Below are 19,408 nucleotides of genomic sequence, written 5' to 3' on the forward strand. Positions count from 1 at the left end.
ACCTTGAATCATAAGAAAAGGCAATAAAATGAGCTAAGACATTAATGTAGAAAAACCCAGGGCAAATAATGAGAATAGTAAATAGGTCAGAGGAAACCATGACTGAGTGTATGATTAATAAAGACCATACTAGATACATTTCTATCCTCATAGTATCCTTCAATCATTGCTACTGTGTAACATAATGGTAAGTGGGCTACAGAATTTAAGTTGTATAACTCACCTACAAAAACAGAGGGAAACGTGCTTTTAAAAAACTACTAAACACATTTGTCACATTAGAGCTTGATTCTAACGCGCATTTTAGTGACATGGCTGTCCAGTGTCTTCCAGTCATTGTCATTGTCACTGGCATACTCTTGGGACAGATTTTCTTGCCTCGGTTTTTATTATGCACCATATCAGTCAAGGCCCCAACAAAAAACAAACAGCACAGTCAAAATGGGATGGCTTGAGAAGAGTTTTTTTTTTCATAAATCTATTATAAAGTTGTGGGTAGAGTGTGGAGGAACCACTAGGGACAATGCAGGAACCTGGAACTAACAGCAATGGAGTATTTCATCCCCCCTTGCATAAAGGTGTGAGGAAAGGGAGAGGTGAAGAACCCAAAAATGAAGAAGAGCCAGTACAGGAGGTGACCCTGAGGACAACAGTGACCTTCAGTGGAAGGAAACAGACACTTAAAAGGAGCCAAGGGAATAAGGAAACACCTGATTTTTTCCCCCACCTTTAAACCTAGGTGTTGGGGACGGGACTTCCTATTGGCCTAAGCGAACCAGAAACCATATGGCATAAGCACCATGGTTGTTGTCTCTGTAAGTCAGCAGGTCAGGAGGGCAGAAGGAAGATATTAGTACATCTATACACAATTTTGTTCTGTACATTGTCAACTTTTCAGAAATAAATGATTTAAATCATCATTAAAATATGCCCCTGGCTTATATGGAATCTTTTAGATTGTTACAGAAGATCACTTGAACTTAGTAAATACACCTTAACAAATGACATTTTATACTTTCAGAGTAAATATATACGCCAGGTACTAGGATATTCAAGTAATTATGTTGTAACTCCTGATTCAGACAAAAGAAACTCCAAGAAAAGTCATTTGATATTTATTTTAATGGTTTGAAGGATTTTTGAAATAGGTTGAAATAGAGTTTTACATGAAAACTTCCATTTAGGTCAGTGAATTATAAACTTGGTTACGCATTGAAATGACCTGGGGAGCTCTGAAAATTACTGATGCCTGGGACCCAGGCCTGGAGAGTCTGTTCTAACTGGTCTGAATTCCAGCTGGGGCAACAGAAGTTCTAGATGTTCCCCAGCAGAGTCTAATATGCAATCAAGTCTGAGAGCCACTGAGTTAGTCCATAATGATAACTAACAGGTGGTCTTTTTATCAGCCTTTTACAATATGATCTTATTGTTCCTGTTTACTCAGTAAGACATTTGTCCTCTTCAAAATTAATCAGAAGGCAATTAACTGTATGGTTAGTTAACTGAACATTTAATAAATTAAAATTACTACATGAACCTTGCCAGTTTCCCTTTATTTACTCTCCATGTCAACATCATCTGAATCAAGCCATTATATTGTACATGGATAGCCTATACTTTATCTTAAAGTTGCTAAGGAAACAAGTCATGCATTTATATAATGCTAATCTGAAGAGGAGCAAGTAAGTGGTAATGCAAGTACTAACATTTATTTTGTAGTTTTTTTCTTTTGGAAAACTCAGCAGCAAGCAGATCTCACAAAAGGTTTTACTGACTGTAGGAGCATTTTTCCTGCATTGACAATGTAGTCCCATCTAGCACACTTCATCACTGCTAGATAAGGTTCCATATATGAGAAAAAGAAGCAGCCCAGCATAGGAGTTAGAAGCTGGACTCTGAGTCTGAGTCTGACTCCATCACTTTATAGCCATGCAATTTTTTGCCAAGTCACTTTTCTGCTTCTGTAAAGCTAAGATAATAATGCTCACCTCACAGGGTTATTAAGAGAATTACCAGAGTTAATATGGATAAAAGCACACAGGACAGTATCTAGCCCATAGGAAGAGTTATATGTGTTAGCCATTATTAACAGCCATGCAACCTGGGGTGACTTATGTGCTAGGAAAATGTCTTTTTCTCCAGTAGAAATTTCCTCTCAGTGATACATCAGTTTACCAATTAGGCTTTAGTTAACATGCAAAGGTCATTCATACAGCTAATTCTTGGCTTTAGAAAGTATATGAAAACAATCAATAAATACACAATTAAAAAGAAAAGGAATTAGAGTTTTCATATTTCCATTTCCATCTCTCTTAGGAACCTTCTTGATAAATACTCATTGATACTGCAATCAATAAAGGGAAGGATTTGGAGATCACACCTGCCAAAAAAAGGCAGAAAATGGGGAGAAAGTTCACTTAGGTTCTCTACAATGTAAAAGAATAAAGTTAATTTCTAATCAAATATTTAGTTGAATGAGGGCGATTCAAAAATTGCCTTGGTTATAACGAGCTGAAGGTTTTCTCTTTGACAGAGGACAAGTTCCTGTCCCATCTGCATTCAGGTGGTTTATACTGTTCTTACCTAATGAGATATAAAATATCTCCTAAATATTGACACATTAGAGGCATGCTTCACTCAGCATGAAGGTTTGAGACATCAAGGATACCTTGAGCATCCTCGGATTCCAACAACTTGTCAGACAAATTAGCACCTTTTCAATCAAGGGTAAAATTAAGTTTCACATTTCTTCCTGGTGGGGGGAAAAGAACGAAGGAGAAAATCACTCTGGTTTAATACTTTCTTTGTTAAGACAAATACAGAGAGCCTGATCATCTCTGTACAGCTCTCCCTGACCTCCTGATTTTTAATTCATTGGTTTTAAATGATCCTTAACAGTTAAGATCCTTTCGTCAACGCCTCTGTGCTTACCGCAGAAGACAGGCACTGTGTCTTTTGGTAGTCAAGCTATTTCTCTTTTTATGAATTTAACAAACTAATCCTAAAGAAAAATTAACATTTTGTTAATAGATGCTGAAAATAGATTTTTAAATTTTTTTACATTTCATAGGCATTTAAAAAATTTACTTGAGTCCAGTTTATGAGCTGAGTTAACCACTTTAAGAAGTGAGAGGGTGACGCTAACAGCTTTAAAATTCCTCTGGGGAAGCTTCAAAAAAATGCTATTGTGTAATTCGGAATAAATGTACCATGTTCTTTCTTCCTTTCTTTTTCCTATAAGTAACTTTTAGTTTCATAAGGTGGAAAGAAGTCATGAAAAATGCCTTGAAAACGTATTGTTATTGGCATTGTTGTAAAACCGTATCTTTATCTTTCTAGAGCTTAATATTATTGTTGTTTTTTTTTTTTTTTTTTTTTTTTTTTTGAGACGGAGTCTCTCTCTGTCGTCCAGGCTGCAGTGCAGTGACCGGATCTCGGCTCACTGCAAGCTCCGCCTCCCGGGTTCCCGCCATTCTCCTGCCTCAGCCTCCCGAGTAGCTGGGACTACAGGCGCCACCACCTCGCCCGGCTAGTTTTTCGTATTTTCAGTAGAGACGGGGTTTCGCGGGGTTAGCCAGGATGGTCTCGATCTCCTGACCTCGTGATCCGCCCGTCTCTGCCTCCCAAAGTGCTGGGATTACAGGCTTGAGCCACCGCGCCCGGCCTGAGCTTAATATTATTGAACCCCCAAGCTCCAGAAGAACTTGAAAAAAATTTTCCCCAGAAAAAGAATCTCTTTGTGGCAAATTAACCCCCAAACATCCAACAATTAATGAACTTTAAAAAATCCAACTACTGTGTATCTACCCAAAGGAAAAGAAATGATTATATCAAAAAGATATTTGTACTTGTATGTTTATTGCAGTACTATTTGCAATAGTAAAGACATGGAACCAACCTAACATTAACAGATGATTGGGTTTTTTAAATGTGGTATACATACACAAAGGAATTGTACTCAGCCACAAAAAAGAATGTGATCAGTCTTTGGCAGCAACATGGACAGAACTGGAGGTCATTAAGTGAAATAGGTCAGAAACAGAAAGTCAAATACCGCATGTTCTTATTTATAAGTGGGAACTAAATAATGTGTACACATGGATATAGAATGTGGAATAATAGACATTGGAAACACAGAAGAGTGGAGAGGAGGGCTGATGAATATAGAGTGTGGAATAATAGACATTGGAAACACAGAAGAGTGGAGAGGAGGGCTGAGAAATTACCTAAAGGGTACAATGTACACTGTTCAGATGATGGTTACACGAAAAGCCCAGACTTCACCACTATTCGATATACCTATGGAACAAAACTGCAGTTGTACCCCCTAAATCCATACAAATTTTTTAAAGCTGGCATATACAGGGAGGACATGACAGGAGGTGTTTCTCTGACACAGAGTTTGGTCAGTTTGCTCTGGGGGAAGAAGAATGAGTTGTCATGACAACCAGTATGTATTGTCACGAAAACAGTTTTTTCAGTGGGACCCAAAACTACCAAAGCTAGTAGGATAATGGACAAAACACAGAAGAGGCCAAAGAGATGAGAGAAGAAAAATCACAGAATTCGAGAACTAAAATTCTGAGACTTCATCTGAGAGATCATCTCCTCTAGTTCCCTCATTTTTCAGACAACAGGAAACTAGATCCATTTAGTGGCTTTCCCATAGTCACATTCTTACTTCAGCTGCCAAAACAGTATCATTTCATTTATCAGCAATGCTTCTGGGATTGGCAGCAACAACAAGGACACCACTAGTTGCAGTAAAACAGTATATGTACATCAGTAGTGGGTGTTCCAAACCACAGACACTGGCAGAGAAGACAAGCAGTGTCAGAGCACCAGAATATGCAACAGCTCTGTGGAGGAGGGCTCCTCAGTGAAGGAGGAGGATGGAGGGCCGCTTCGCTGCCTGCAGCTTCTGGAGTCTCCGTGAGCTACTTTAAAGACCTATGTTATTTAGAAGATAGTTACTTCATTGCCCAGGAAATTTAACTGGTCTCTGCTAGTATTCTTGCCATCTTTCTGCCCTACTACTGAGTTCCCTGATTGATTCAACCTGTGAACCCAGGTGTTATTCAGATGATAAAATACAGCATTAGGAGAGATCACTTGAGAAATTTAATTCATCACACAGATGCTGAAAATGATTGACTTTATTATACTCTTAAAAAGGAATTTTATATAGAAAGACCATTACCAATCACTACGAAAACACACTTAAGTACACAGACCAACGACACTATAAAGCAACCATACAAACAATAACCAGCAATAACCAAAATATGATTACAATAATATGCAACTAACAAAATATGTTAGCTGCATAATAACCAGCTAACGCACAACAACGGGATGAAATCCACCCATATCAATACTAACCTTGAATGTAAATGGCTAAATGCCCTATTTAAAAGGCACAGAGTTGCAAGACCAAATGGTATGCTGCCTGCAAGAAACCCATCTTGCATGCAATGATGCCCATCGGCTCAAAATAAAGGGGTGGAGAAAAATCTACCAAGCAAATGGAAAACAAAAAAAAGCAAGGGTTGCAATCTTAATGTCAGACAAAACAGACTTTACATCGAAAAAGATTAAACAATACAATGCATTACACAATGGTAAAGGGTTCAATTCTACAAGAAGACCTGGCTATCCTAAATATATATGAACCTAACACAGGAGCACCCAGATTCATAAATCAAGTTCTTAGAGACCTTCAAAAAGACTTAGACTCCTATACAGTAATAGAGGGAGACTTCAATGCCCTACAGAGAGTATTAGACAGACTGTCAAAACAGAATATTAACAAAGATATTCAAGACCTAAATTCAGTACTGTATCAAATGGACCTGACAGACACCTAGAGAACTCTCCACCCAAAATCTCCTGACCTCATGATCCGCCCACCTCAGCCTCCCAAAGTGCTGGGATTACAGGCATGAACGACTGCACCCGACCAACTTAAAAGTTTTAAAATTAACTCTCTTCTGACATACAGTCTTAAAATGGAAAAAAAAAAAAAAATCCTATTCTTAATGCTTACCAAAAGGTGGAAGCAGGACAGAAGACTGTGTCTAAGTTGACAGTGAGGTGGTGAAATTGAAACTATTTAGCTACTAATTTGGTTATTCCAGAGAGCATTTGAAAAGATCCTAACAAACAAGAAATTTATAGCAAAATTAAGGATGATTTCTAGGCACTGGAAAAAGAAATTAGAACAAAGGGGCTTAAGCAATCAACTCATAAAATCATTGAACATAAGGGTGTAATATTGACCAACACACTCACCATTCATTCAGTCATTCATTCATCAACAATACTAATTAATCTAAGTCCAACCCTACTTTACATGACACTGTTAGAACCTGAAAATGCATTATGAAAAACACAGTTCTCTTGTTAAATCATCTGGTAATCCAATAAGAGAGACAAGGAGCCAACAACACCTCAGCCAGCTGGAAAAATGCAAGAAAGCTACCCCAGAGAAAGCAATGTACACACTAAATTTTGAAAGATAAGTAACTTTTCAAGGGAACAAACTAGGAGTTTGCATGCTGGCAAAGAAATACATTATGAGAAGTCAGCCTGTGCATACAACTACAAATAAGTCCAAAGGCTGAAAGCTAACATTGGAGGAACTACTGGACAGAGGTGAATTTAACTAGTTATACAAGGTCTACACATAAACAGATGAGTCTATGGATATGGCTCATCTATATTAAGGAGGTAGTGTGCTGTACTCAGTCTACCAAACCAAATGTTCATCTCAACCACAAACACCCTCAGAGACACACCCAGAATAATGTTAGATTAAATGCATGATCACTCTGTGGTCCCGTTAAGGTAACACATAACAGACAGACCAATGTGGATTGGAATAGTGAACTTAACCCAAACCTTAAATAGTGGGCAGTATTAGGATAGGAGTGGAGCTGCTTAGAGAGAACAGAAGGGATTGAGCCAAGATAGAAGAGATCAACAACAGCAGCAAAACTCTAGAGGCTAAAGCAGAAGGTTTGAGATGAGCAGTGTTGACACACAGAAATTGGTGGGGTGATATCATCCATTAGAAAGTGAAATTTTAGAGTGATAGGCTGTGTGCCATCCTCTATAGATTTTACTCTGCAGAGATGTGGGATACTTGACAAAGATTATTGTGATGACTAATTCAGGTTAAAGTTTTAGCACTTCCCTAGTACACAGTAAGAAATATATAAATGATTTTGATTAGGATTTTTGGCCCCGTTCTTTTCTTCATCTCCTTTATTCTATCAGCTACCTAGCAACAGTCATTTTTCTTGGATTTTTCCTCTTTTTCTTAACCACTTTCTTTCCTTCTAATATATCACTTCTTGTCTGAATTACTGTTAATATTGTCTTTAACCAGTTTCCATTTCTTAATCCACTCAAATTCATACTATCACCAGATTGACCTTCAAAATAATCACTCATTTTGAGTCATTTTTAAAACTGCTAACATTAAATCCCATTGCTTTTCACATAATTACATCACATTTCAGCTCACTACTCTACAATTTCACTCTCTAATGGGTGATACTACACTATCTCTTGCTGTGTGCCAACACTGCTCATCTCAAACCCTCTGCTTTAGCCTTTAGAGTTTTGCTGCTGTTGTTGATCTCTTCTACCTTGACTCAATTCCTACTCTTCTCTCGAAGCACCTCCATTCCTGTTCTAATATTGCCCACTCTTTAAGGCTCAGGTCAGGTTCACTATTCCAATCCACATTGGTCTGCCTCTTATGTGTTAACTTGACCGGACCACATGGTGCCCACACATTTGATCTAACATTATTCTGGGTGTGTCTCTGAGGGGGATGAGATTAACATTTGGATTGGTAGACTGAGTACAGCAGATTGCCTTCCTAATTACTGGTGAGCCTTATCCATTCAATTGAAGGCCCTAGAAGAAAAAGGTGAATAAGAAAGAATTCCTCCTGCCTGACTTGCTTGAGTTACGAATTGGCCTTTTCTAGCTTGTAGAGTTGGACAGAAACATTGGCTCTCCTTGGATCTTGAGTTTGCCAGCTTTCAGCTCTCCTGGTTCTTCAGACTCTGACTGGAACTTTTACCATTGGCTCTCCTCCTGCATGTCCAGCTTGCCAACTGCAGATCTTTTTGATTGTTGTTAGAGTCAACAGACAGGTCTTGAATGCCTGAGCTCAAGCGATCCTCTTGCCTCAGCCTCCTGAGTAGGTGTGCATCACTGCCCCTAGCCCTAAACTGTAGCTCTTAAAGCCTCCATAATCATGTGAGCCAATTACTTATCATAAATGTGTGTGTGTGTATATATATATATATACACACACACACACATATATATGTATACACGCAGGCATGCACACACACACATTCTGTTGGTTCTGCTTCCCTTGGAAAACCCTAATATACATACCTTAATTAACTTTTAGCAAAATGTATGTACTACTTCTCCAATAAGGTTATAAGCCCTTTGAGGCTGGAACCATTCTTATGCTTCTTAGGATATTAATTAGCTCAGTGTTATTCATACATTTGGCACCAAAAAAAAAAAATACACTACATTGACTTACAATGAGAATTTCAACAGTTGATATGTCAAAATAAAAGGGATTAAAAAGCTTTTAGATGGGATAAAGCAAAGGCTAATTTTAGATAAAGCTGGCAGTTGATATTAGAATTCTATCAAGAGGGGTTAAAAATATTCTAATTTGACTTCTGACCCAGTTAACCATGAGAAGTGTTATCCTAGTAAAATGCTTCTAAGACTATAATAACATTTCCTATTTGAAATGGGTAAGAAGTAAATGTGCCTAGGAAAAGTTTGACCCTTTTACTTTCTATTATAGCTAGAATAAGTACATCAAGCAGTTACAGACATACCTCAAAGATATTGCAGGTTCAGTTCTACATCACCATAATAAACTGAACATTGGGTAATAAAGTGAGTCACACAATTTTTTTTTTGTTTCCCAGTGCATATAAAATGACGTTTACACATACTGTATTCTATTAAGTGTGCATTTTTACTGGGCTAATCTTATAATTATGACATCATTATACTCAAGGTTGCTAATTGTTAAAAAAAAAAAAAAGAAAGAAAGAAAGGAAAGGAAAAGAAAGGAGAGGAGAGAGGAGGGGAGGGAAGGGGAAGGGGAAGGGGAAGGGTTTAAGGAAAGGAAGGAAGGAAGGAAGGAAGGAAGGAAGGAAGGAAGGAAGGAAGGAAAAAAAAAAAACAAATAACAAAACAAAAACAAAAACCAAACAAACAGAAAACAGATGGTATACTATGTCTTACTCTGCTGCCCAGGCTGGAGTGCAGTCACGCAATCTTGGCTCACTGCAACCTCCACCTCCTGGGCTCAAGAGGGTCTCCTGTCTCAACCTCCTTGGTAGCTGGGATTACAGGCACCCACCACCATGCCCAGCTAATTGTTTTATTTTTAGTAGAGTTGAGGTTTCACCATGTTGGCCAGGCTGGTCTTGAACTCCTGACCTCAAGTGATCTGCAAAAGCCTCAGCCTCCCAAAGTGCTGAGATTACAGGTGTAAGCCACCACGTCTGGCCTGGTACAGCAATGTTCAAAAGTCATTATCCAACAAGTGAATGTAAGGTGTCTTGGGCTTGATCCTGGACCTGAAAGTAGACATTAGTGAGACAAGCAGCAAATTTAACTGAGATCTGAAGATGAGCCATAGAATTAAATCAGTGTGAATTCCCTGATTTTGATAATTGTACTAGGCTTAAGTAAGATGTTAACATCTGGAAAAGCTAGGTAAAGGGTATATGAGAATTCTTTGTACCATTTTTGCAACATTTGTGTAAGTCTAAAATTATTTCAGACTTCAAAATGAAAAGTCAAAATTGTAAAACAATGAAATCACAGAAAAAGCCATAGATATTTTAAGTGATCATATTAGACATTGTATAATTTAGACCACTCAATCCAGAGTTGCCCATCTCAGGGAGGTTAACCTCAGCTGAATAAGTTCATTAATGTTTTTTCCCTTAATTTGCCACATCCTACTTGCTGAGTCTGAAGTAATTGAGTTGAGTTCACTTCCAATCCCATAAAAAGGGAAGAGGAAACCTGTTTAAAGTGGGAAGCAGTTGTGTTCTAACTGGCTGCTGGCGGAGTGCTACCTCCAGGAAACAGAAAGCCCCACCCCTTTTATTTACACATCCTAAGCACTTGCAAATAAAAAGCCACAGCAGTGTGAAAATTCCTGAGGAATTCCAAAATGTCATTATTGATAGGAAACCAAATAAAGAGAGTCATATCAGAAACACAGAAGTTCTTTTCCTATTGCTCTTCTTTGGTATCAACGCCTTTTAGCCATGCTACTTCTGGCTAGAACATTTATAGCCAAAACCAGGATGTTCATCTTCTCTTGGTTTCAGGTAACACAATCAGACTCCCAAAATATCACATCATCTTGTCCATTATGTTCTACAAACCAACAGTCAAACAGTTGGAATTTTCGTCCATCATTTTGTAGCATACAAAGTTTTCACACATTTTTTTGCATGTTGTTGGAATTAAATCAATGGTGGCGCTAGAGAACTTCTCAAGTTCCCCATCCGCTGCTCCTGCTCTCTGTTTTACAAGGCAGTAGGCGTTGTTTTATGACGTCTGCACTATCGACATTACAGCTCATCAACCCTCTGTCTGATCCTAACATTAGCCAGAAACTTTTGGGTAGTGTTATATGTTTTAAAGAACAACATGAGATGATTTTTTAACTAGATCAAGAAATACAACCTCTTAAACTGTGGGTTCATACTTGTGCTATTTTGACACAACCAATGCTACAAATTTCTATCCTGTGACAGAGTGCACTAGCTAATGGTCGATCTTAGAAAAATAAAGCATCAAGGGGAGTCTTCTAAGTGAAACCTTAGCAAAGGTAAATTATCTTTACGGTCATCTGTCTTATCATGATTTAAATGTGCTGGGTAGAGCTGGGGAAGATTACATTTTGAGAAAATAAAGGAAAAGTCTCAAAGATGCATTTTGAAAGATGGCAAAATGCTAAGGGTGTTACAAAATACTTCATGGTTCTCACCTAGGTGTGGATATTGAGTAAGGTCAAGAGCTGTAAAACTTTTGCACACAGCTTTATTTGTCTGCACTCAGATGAAGATAATTAGAACAGCTCCAAGCAAATCATAAAATAAGGGAATTGGTCTTTGATGGCCTTGTCTTACTCCTGCTCCACACTTCCCAGAATGGCATCTTCTCCTCTCACTGCAGAAGAGCTGTGCCTCTCTATTCCCAGAGCCTTGCCCCTATCAAAAGCAGGACGAATCTGATATCTGTATTTACTTTCCCACACGTATCCCTTTATACTAAGATGTTAAACTCTTCTAGGTGTGTTAAGACTTTTAATTCTGTGAAATAAAAAGCTTTGCTTTCTTTTAAAATGATGCCAGTATTTAGAGAGGAAAAACAAACAAACAGTAGTTCTGCTGAGAAATCAAGCATTCCTTTCTGACTCCAGAAAGCAAAGTAGACATACATTGCTTCTTTTAGGGAGCTAGAGGAGCCAGATCTTAAAGAGGGTCCCCTAAATACTTTCATGAAGCAAATCTTAACCCTTCCCTTTCCCCGTTATTCCCCAGCCAGCTTCCTCATGCTAACTCGCCTCTCCAGGGGCCATCCGGACAGGGGTCTTGCTTCTCCTACAGCAGAGTCTGCACTTTGTAACTCTCAGCTTCACCTTCATATTTTATCATGCGGCTTTCCTTCTCTTTCGAATGCTCTAGAGCTCAATGAATCTGTAGATGAAGGTAGGGAAAAAAGAAAGGAACAACCTGGGGTCTGCTCAAAAGCTTCTCATTTGTGGGAAGAGGCGCCTAGGAGAAGATTTGTAAGATGGAGGCAGACAAGTTCACACCTCAGATCATAAAAACGTATTTGAGGTCAAAGTAGCCCCTGTTGTGAAAGAGTAATATAAAAATTATACCCCAAAAAGTACACACAAAATATACCTGAGTGGCAGTCATGGTGGAAGTGAGGATGAAATAGAACAGGTTATTTGGAAAATGTCCTTGGATTATGAAGAAAAAGCTACATAGTGACAGTATGACTGTGTAAAATTTTCACAATTTCATTTTTTTATTTTTAAAAAATTGTAGAAATTGTCTAATTCAGCTTCCCACACAAAGTGGGGTGGGGAATCTTATATTTTAATTAAAAACATTTACTTCAGAACTTGGGTACTGTTACCACATATAAAGAACAACAAGAGGTGGTTTGTTGGAGGAGAGGAGGTGTAAGCCTTTTAGTAGCTGTGCGTTCTCAGGCAAAAATTTATCTTCTCTGGGACTCCAAGAAAATGAGAGTTATTTGAACCCAGCTAGCCTCTAAGATTCTGTGGTGATTCCCACCAAATAGTGTTTAATTTACACTAATTTAAAAGTTATTGCAATGGCATTTATAAATTTCATTAAGTATATGTTAGACAATGTACATTTTTTTTTTTTTTTTTTTTTTTTGAGACGGAGTCTCGCTCTGTCGCCCAGGCTGGAGTGCAGTGCTGCAAGCTCCGCCTCCCGGGTTCACGCCATTCTCCTGCCTCAGCCTCCTGAGTAGCTGGGACTACAGGCGCCCGCCCCTGCGCCCGGCTAATTTTTTCTATTTTTAGTAGAGACGGGGTTTCACCATGGTCTCGATCTCCTGACCTTGTGATCCGCCCACCTCGGCCTTCCAAAGTGCTGGGATTACAGGCGTGAGCCACCACGCCCGGCCTGTACATTTTAGTTCTATATGAAAACACCTTCATAGTTTCAGGTTCATTACTTTGAGTATCATTGTCTACTTATATTGCAAAATCCACAATCAAAACAAACATAATCTATATTGTAATGCTGTCTTATTGACACGTTAATGACGTTGTGTCCATGACAATAAACGATGCCGTTCACATTTCCAAGAGGCTCTTGGAGACCCCTCCTGTGAGTTTGTGAATTTTCACCCAGCATTGTGATACCACCGAAGTGGAGTCTCTCCTATTCTGTCTCCACTCTGCCCTTTATCAAAGGGGCCACGGATCAACCGAAAAAGAAAAAAAGAAAAAAGCCACACTTAGCTACAGAATGTCTCCTTTACTGAATATGTATCCTTTGTTGAAGAATGAAAAGCAGCAAGTTGCTCAGACAGATAAACCGGAAGAGAGAATAAAAAATCTACATGTGTATGATATCGGACTTCCATTTTCACAGGATACTGACTGTAATTCACTCTCAAAATAGCCTCTCCAATTCTAACTGAGCAAGTCTAGTCAAACATGACAATTTTAAAGCTTTTTAAGGAGCTAATTCATTCATTTGTTGATTAAATACAAATAAGGTCCACTTTTATTTTCTTAGCCTCAGGCCTGGGCTCTCAGAAGGCTGTTAAGCCTGCATAATAACTTCATCTGAATTTAATTTTTTCAGGCTACTTTGAAACAGTTACATAACTAATTCATATTAGTCATCTCGGAGAAATCTCAGACCAAGTTTTCATGTATAAAGAGGTACCCCTGCTAATCCTGCTTTCCTCTGGATCACAGTCTATGTGAAGGAGTTGAGAATTCTGCCATTACAGGTTAATGCTTGACCTTTGGGATTTTTCTGTGGATCTGCTACTGGTAAGTTAATATAAATTACTGCACAATCGAAGTCTCAGAAATTTGAGTGCATTTATAAATTTAAAATTAAATTTAGTCTATAGGGAAAAATGAAGCTGATTTTGACACAGGTCACATTTGGAAATGGCCTAATACCCTAGCAAGCTCCTTCTGACTATCCTGCTTTCCCCTGATGCAGCCTGAGTTAACTCCAATCGGGGAGTAGCAATTGGCCTTTCACACTATAGTTGCTATATTGGGAGACTCAAAGAAGTCACGTTATTTGGTCAGTAAGTTGCCTTTGTCAATGAATAATTCTATAAGCATTGTAGACAACAGTACAAAATGGCTTAGATATTAACCTAGAATTCACCTGACTCAGCATAATCAGTGTAGCTTTTGAAAGGGAGAAATTGCTTTTACAAGCTCTATTACATTGAGAAAATTAGTCTTTGGGACTTCCTTCACTCTATCCTAAGCCAATCTTACTCTCTTATTTTCCCTTTTCTTTACTGCCCTGCTTTCTGTTCAGCCACTATCCAGGCCTATCTCCATGAATAGCAAAGCACTAAATTGGCAGAGAACAATGAACGTACTTTGTAAGCCAAGCAAACTGGGAAATAACCTTATTCATTAGGTAAAAGCACTACCTTTCCCCCTTGGAGAAAATTGTGCCGTGACTCTTTATTATTCCAGCCTGCATTTCTAGAAAATATCTAAATCTAAAGCAATGTTCCTTCTCTGTGAGTTCTATGAATAAAAATATTTATTCTTTTTTTATACTATGACTAAAGAGTCTACGAGTTCAGTTTCAAATCACCTAGAATGTTCAGTGTTTTACACTGCATGAGAGGAGAATTTATTTAATATGTTTACAGCTGGGTAATAGTTTACAGCATAGAATGGAAATAGAAAATTCTATCCTATGCTTTTAGACAAGCACTTTGAAGCCAGAATCCATCCATTCAAGCACCGTAAAATGATAAACCACATATATCAATGCATCTTAGAGATGGATGGTGGGAGCTCCATATCCTGGGAGTATCCTGAGCTCCTGGAGAGATTCAGATGTGTTCCCATCTGCAGCCAACTTTCAAATACCTGGGGCAGACATCTCAGCCACTTTATTTATTAAGGTATAACCGATCTGGACTAAGGAACCAAAACAGGCCTCCCTGAAGAAGTGATATTCACGATCTGAACAACGAGCAGGAATTAAAAGTAAAAGATGACAAAGGAGTGGTGGGGATTTCCAGATATAGAGAACAAGATCTGCAATAGTCCCGTAGTGAGCAGGGACATGGCACATTCTTAGAGTCTGAGAGGAAGCCAGACCACAAAGAACAAAAGTGAAAGTTTCAAGAGGACACTAGAGATACAGGTAGTGGCCAGTGCATGGCTTTGTGGGCCATCTGCTCCCTGGGAATGAGGACACACTTGACTTATATCTTGTCTCTCCCTTATCATTGTGTTCCTTTGGACTTAGCAACCCAGCCATGAGCTGTTTTCACTGTAAATGATTAGAAATTCCAAAGGTCACTGCAGTAGTATTTGCCTTAGGTACCAAATGTGACAGCTGAGGCTAAAAGGTGCTGGGCATCTGTATCCAGAAATGTTGCTGGATGCCTCCAACTAATCCTTGGGCTTTAGTGCCATCTAAGAAGGCAAATCAGACACCAGCTAACGGGGGATAAGATTTCTGAGCTATTGGCTCATGTTTCTTTCCCCAGCAGTTTCTCTTTTACCTCCAAGCAGTTTGGGCTCTGTGCTCTTTGCCTCAGGGAAGGGATGTGACAAGCAGGAGAAAAAAATAAAACCTAGGAAGAAATATGCCTTTAAAAATATATATATATATATATATAGATACATATATATATATATATATATATATATATATATATATCTTTAGGGAGACCTAAAGAACTAGATTTAGGCTAGTTAAATTTGATTTTAAGTAAATTAACTTGGATAAAGTTTAAAATGTAGTCTTCAGCCACACTAGCCACATTCCAAGTGTTCAATAGTCACTTGTGGCTATTGGCTACTTGTATCAATCAGCACAGATACAGAACACGTTCATCATCATATATGCTGTATTGGACAGTGCTGGACTATAGCAGAGACAAAATATTTGTGAGAAGAAGAGAGGCAAGAGGAACACTTCTCTTGCAATAAACTATCAACTTGTATATTTAAGACAGCAAGAAAAAGACATTTATGCTCCCTTCTCTCAGCAATCATTCTTGAAACAATGCCAAAAAGGAGAAACTGAAATGTAAATTCCATCATTGGTAAAACTATGAGCTGCCATATCCCCAAACCACAATACATGAGGAAAGTCAGCAAGGATCTATTGTGTATGTGGGAAGACACCAAGAGAGGACATCTGTGGCTGCAGATGTCAAAGAAAGCCTATAGAGCCTAGTGCTCAAAGTAGGTGATCTACGCTGAAGGATGAATCCAATAAGCCCTGTCTTTGAACGAGAATTTGCGGAGACTGGTGGAGAGAACCTCTTCGGATCAATTTGGCAACGTGAAGAAGCTGAGAGTGTGGAGCTGAACAGGAAACACACAGATGCTTTTCTTTGCTGAAGGGCACCTGCCAGTAGGCAGGGTATGAGGTTAGGGACTCTTTATAGAAAGCCTCCATGTAAGTGTAGATCTCCTTCAATGGTGGGAAAATCAGTTTAAGAACTCACTCAACCACATAAACTTGTGCCATAAGAAAATTTCTTAAGAGCCATGGAGAGTACTGCTAGCTTAGGACACTGCCCCAGACCGTTCCCCACAAATCTAAAAAGAGTTGAATCAGGAAGGATTCTTTTCATTTAAATATTAATGAAAAGAATGGGACAGGCACAGATCTGTCTTTGTCCTTTCAGCCTGCTATAACAAAAATATCTTAGACGGGATAATGTACAAACAACAAAATTTATTGCTCACAGTTCTGGAGTGTGAAAAGTCCAAGATGAAGGCATTGGTGGATTCAGTGTCTGGTGAGGGCTCACTCACTTCTTGAATGACGGCTCTCTTGAGGCTCTTTTATAAGCGTACTAATTCCATTTATCAGGGTGGAACCCCCATGACTTAATCACTTCCCAAAGGCCCTACCTGTTAATACTATCACAGTAGGTATTAGGTTCCAACATATGAATTTTAGGGTGACACCAACATCCAGACCATAGCAATATCTGCACACAGATAATACAAGAAAAAAAAAAAAGGTTAAAAAGGAGCAGAAAAAATAAATAGTGAAGAAAGAAAATACACCAGAAAAATGTTGCCATGTCACAGATGAAAATTGAGACCCAGTGTATTTCTATTCACTAAGAACGAAAGAAAAAAAAATACTTCTGGAAAACAAGAACTAAAGCAGGGTTCAGAAAAGACACATCAAGAAGATGAAAGATGAGCACTTAGAGCACTCAGGGAAAATTGGAAGGAAAACATTCATCACATAAATGAAAGTCATGATGGAAACAGAAGATAGAAGAATATGCACTGCATAGAACATGGTAGGGCCCATGGGGTCCCAAATGTTTTTCTTGAGAAGGAGTCTTGTTCTGTGGCCCAGGCTGGAGTGCAGTGGCATGATCTCGGCTCACTGCAACCTCCTCCTCCTGGGTTCAAGCGATTCTCCTGGCTCAGCCTCCCAAGTAGCTGGGACCACAGGCATGAACCACCATGCCCAATTGTGCATGCCTAATTTTTCATTTTTAGTAGAAACGGGGTTTCACCATGTTGGCCAGGCTGGTCTCAAACTCCTGACCTCAGGTGATCCGCCTGACTCGGCCTCCCAAAGTGCTGGGTGAGCCACCACACCTGGCCACCAAATATTCCTTAAGTGTGCAAAATCAAATGGAAATAAAGACATCGGTTTTAAAAAATGAAGAGAAACAATCACTATGAGAGACAGAAGAGATAAATTATACATAATTGGTGTCACCAACAGAGAATAAAACAAATAGAAAAAGATACAAAAAAAAATAATTTGAGGAAAAATTTCTATGCTCAGGAAAATTATTAGTCAGAATTATTAATATTATTGTTTATTAATAATTATTTTATTTATTAATACAAATGAAAGATGCTAAGTAACTTTTTTTTTGAGAAGGAGTCTCTCTCCATCGCCCATGCTGGAGTGTAGTGGCGCAGCCTCAGCTCACTGCAACCTCCACCTCCCGGGTTCAAGCAATTCTCCTATCTCAGCCTCTTGAGTAGCCTCTTGAGTGGGATTACAGGTGTACATCACCATGCCCAACTAATTTTTGTAGTTTCAGTAGAGATGGGGTTTCACCATGTTGGCCCAGCTGGTCTCAAACTCCCGACCTCAAGTGAACCGCGCGCCTTAACGCATGTACAGTGTAGCAGATACTGTCCTGTCCCCTCTCATGTTCCTTGGGCCTCTCAGTGTTCTCTGACTTCCAACTGCCAGTGCCTGTCACATCTTCATGCCTGATGGCATCCCTCCAACACTGGAAGGCTGCTCTGCTCATGTACAAGGCAGGCCTAAAGTGCCAGGGAATTCATATTAATTATTAATAAAATATTGTATTATATCTTAATAATGCTTAATAGAGCCAAATTAATCACCTCCCAAAGGCCCTACCTGTTACTACTATCACATTAGGTATTAGGTTCCAACATATGAATTTTGAGCGGGATACAAACACGGTGACCATAGTTAATAATAATGTCCTGTATTCTTAAAAATTGCTAAGATGGTAGATTTTTAAAGCACTTTCACCATAAAATAAATAATAAGCATTTGAGGTTATATATGTTAATTAGCTTAATTTAACCATCTCACAATGAATACATATTTTAAAATGTCATGTTGGTGGGCGCTGTGGCTCACGCCTATAATCCCAGCACTTTGGGAGGCTAAGGCGGGCGGATCACGAGGTCAGGAGATCCAGACCATCCTGGCTAACAAGGTGAAACCCCATCTCTACTAAAAATACAAAAAAAATTAGCCGGGCGAGGTGGCGGGCGCCTGCAGTCCCAGCTACTCGGGAGGCTGAGGCAGGAGAATGGCGTGAACCCGGGAGGCGGAGCTTGCAGTGAGCCGAGATCACGCCACTGCACTCCAGCCTGGGCCACAGAGCGAGACTTCGTCTCAAAAAAACAAACAAACAAAAAAAGCATCGTGTTGTATATCATAAATACATACCATTTTTATTTGTCAACTTAAAAAATAACTTTTCAAAGACTTATGCAGTAATAATATGAAGGCAGTGTGATATTAGAGCAAGGATAGCAAAAAAAAAAAAAGCCAAAACAAAACAATGAAACAGACAAGAGAAAGCAGAGACAGACTAACACGTATGCTGTAGCTGCTTAATTTATTATAAAATTAGCACTGCAGAGCAGCATGGAAAGAATGATGTCTTCAATTCATGGTGCTGGGTCAATTAGGTATTCATATGGAAAACAATTAAAACTTGACAGCCAGCTTAACAGCTAACCATATATTTTTTAAAAGTGATTTCAAATGGATTACAGACATGAATATGAAGAGCAAAATAATAAAGTGTATAAAACAAAATGTAGGATATTTTCAACATTTTGGAGCAGAGAAATATTTATTTTAAATGGAACACATAAAAAGGAAATTTAATAAATGACACCAATTAAATAAGGAACATTTATTCATTTTAAAAAAACAGTAAAAGAGTGTAAAAACACGCCACAAAGTTGGAGAAGGTATTTATAACACGAATAACTTTTAAAAGTTCCTATCCAGAATATTTAAACAAATTTTATAAATTAATAAGAAAATAACAGACAACT

At 38.7% G+C, this 19,408-nt stretch overlaps 1 pseudogene; it reads left to right on the forward strand.

Annotated features, from left to right (window-relative positions):
• Positions 1–523: 523 nt before the first annotated feature.
• The window catches only part of LOC106993953 (2-iminobutanoate/2-iminopropanoate deaminase-like), a 40,000-nt pseudogene continuing 21,115 nt past the window's right edge, over positions 524–19,408 (forward strand).

This window comes from Macaca mulatta, chromosome 1, assembly GCF_049350105.2.
Source record: "Macaca mulatta isolate MMU2019108-1 chromosome 1, T2T-MMU8v2.0, whole genome shotgun sequence".
NCBI lineage: Eukaryota > Metazoa > Chordata > Mammalia > Primates > Cercopithecidae > Macaca > Macaca mulatta.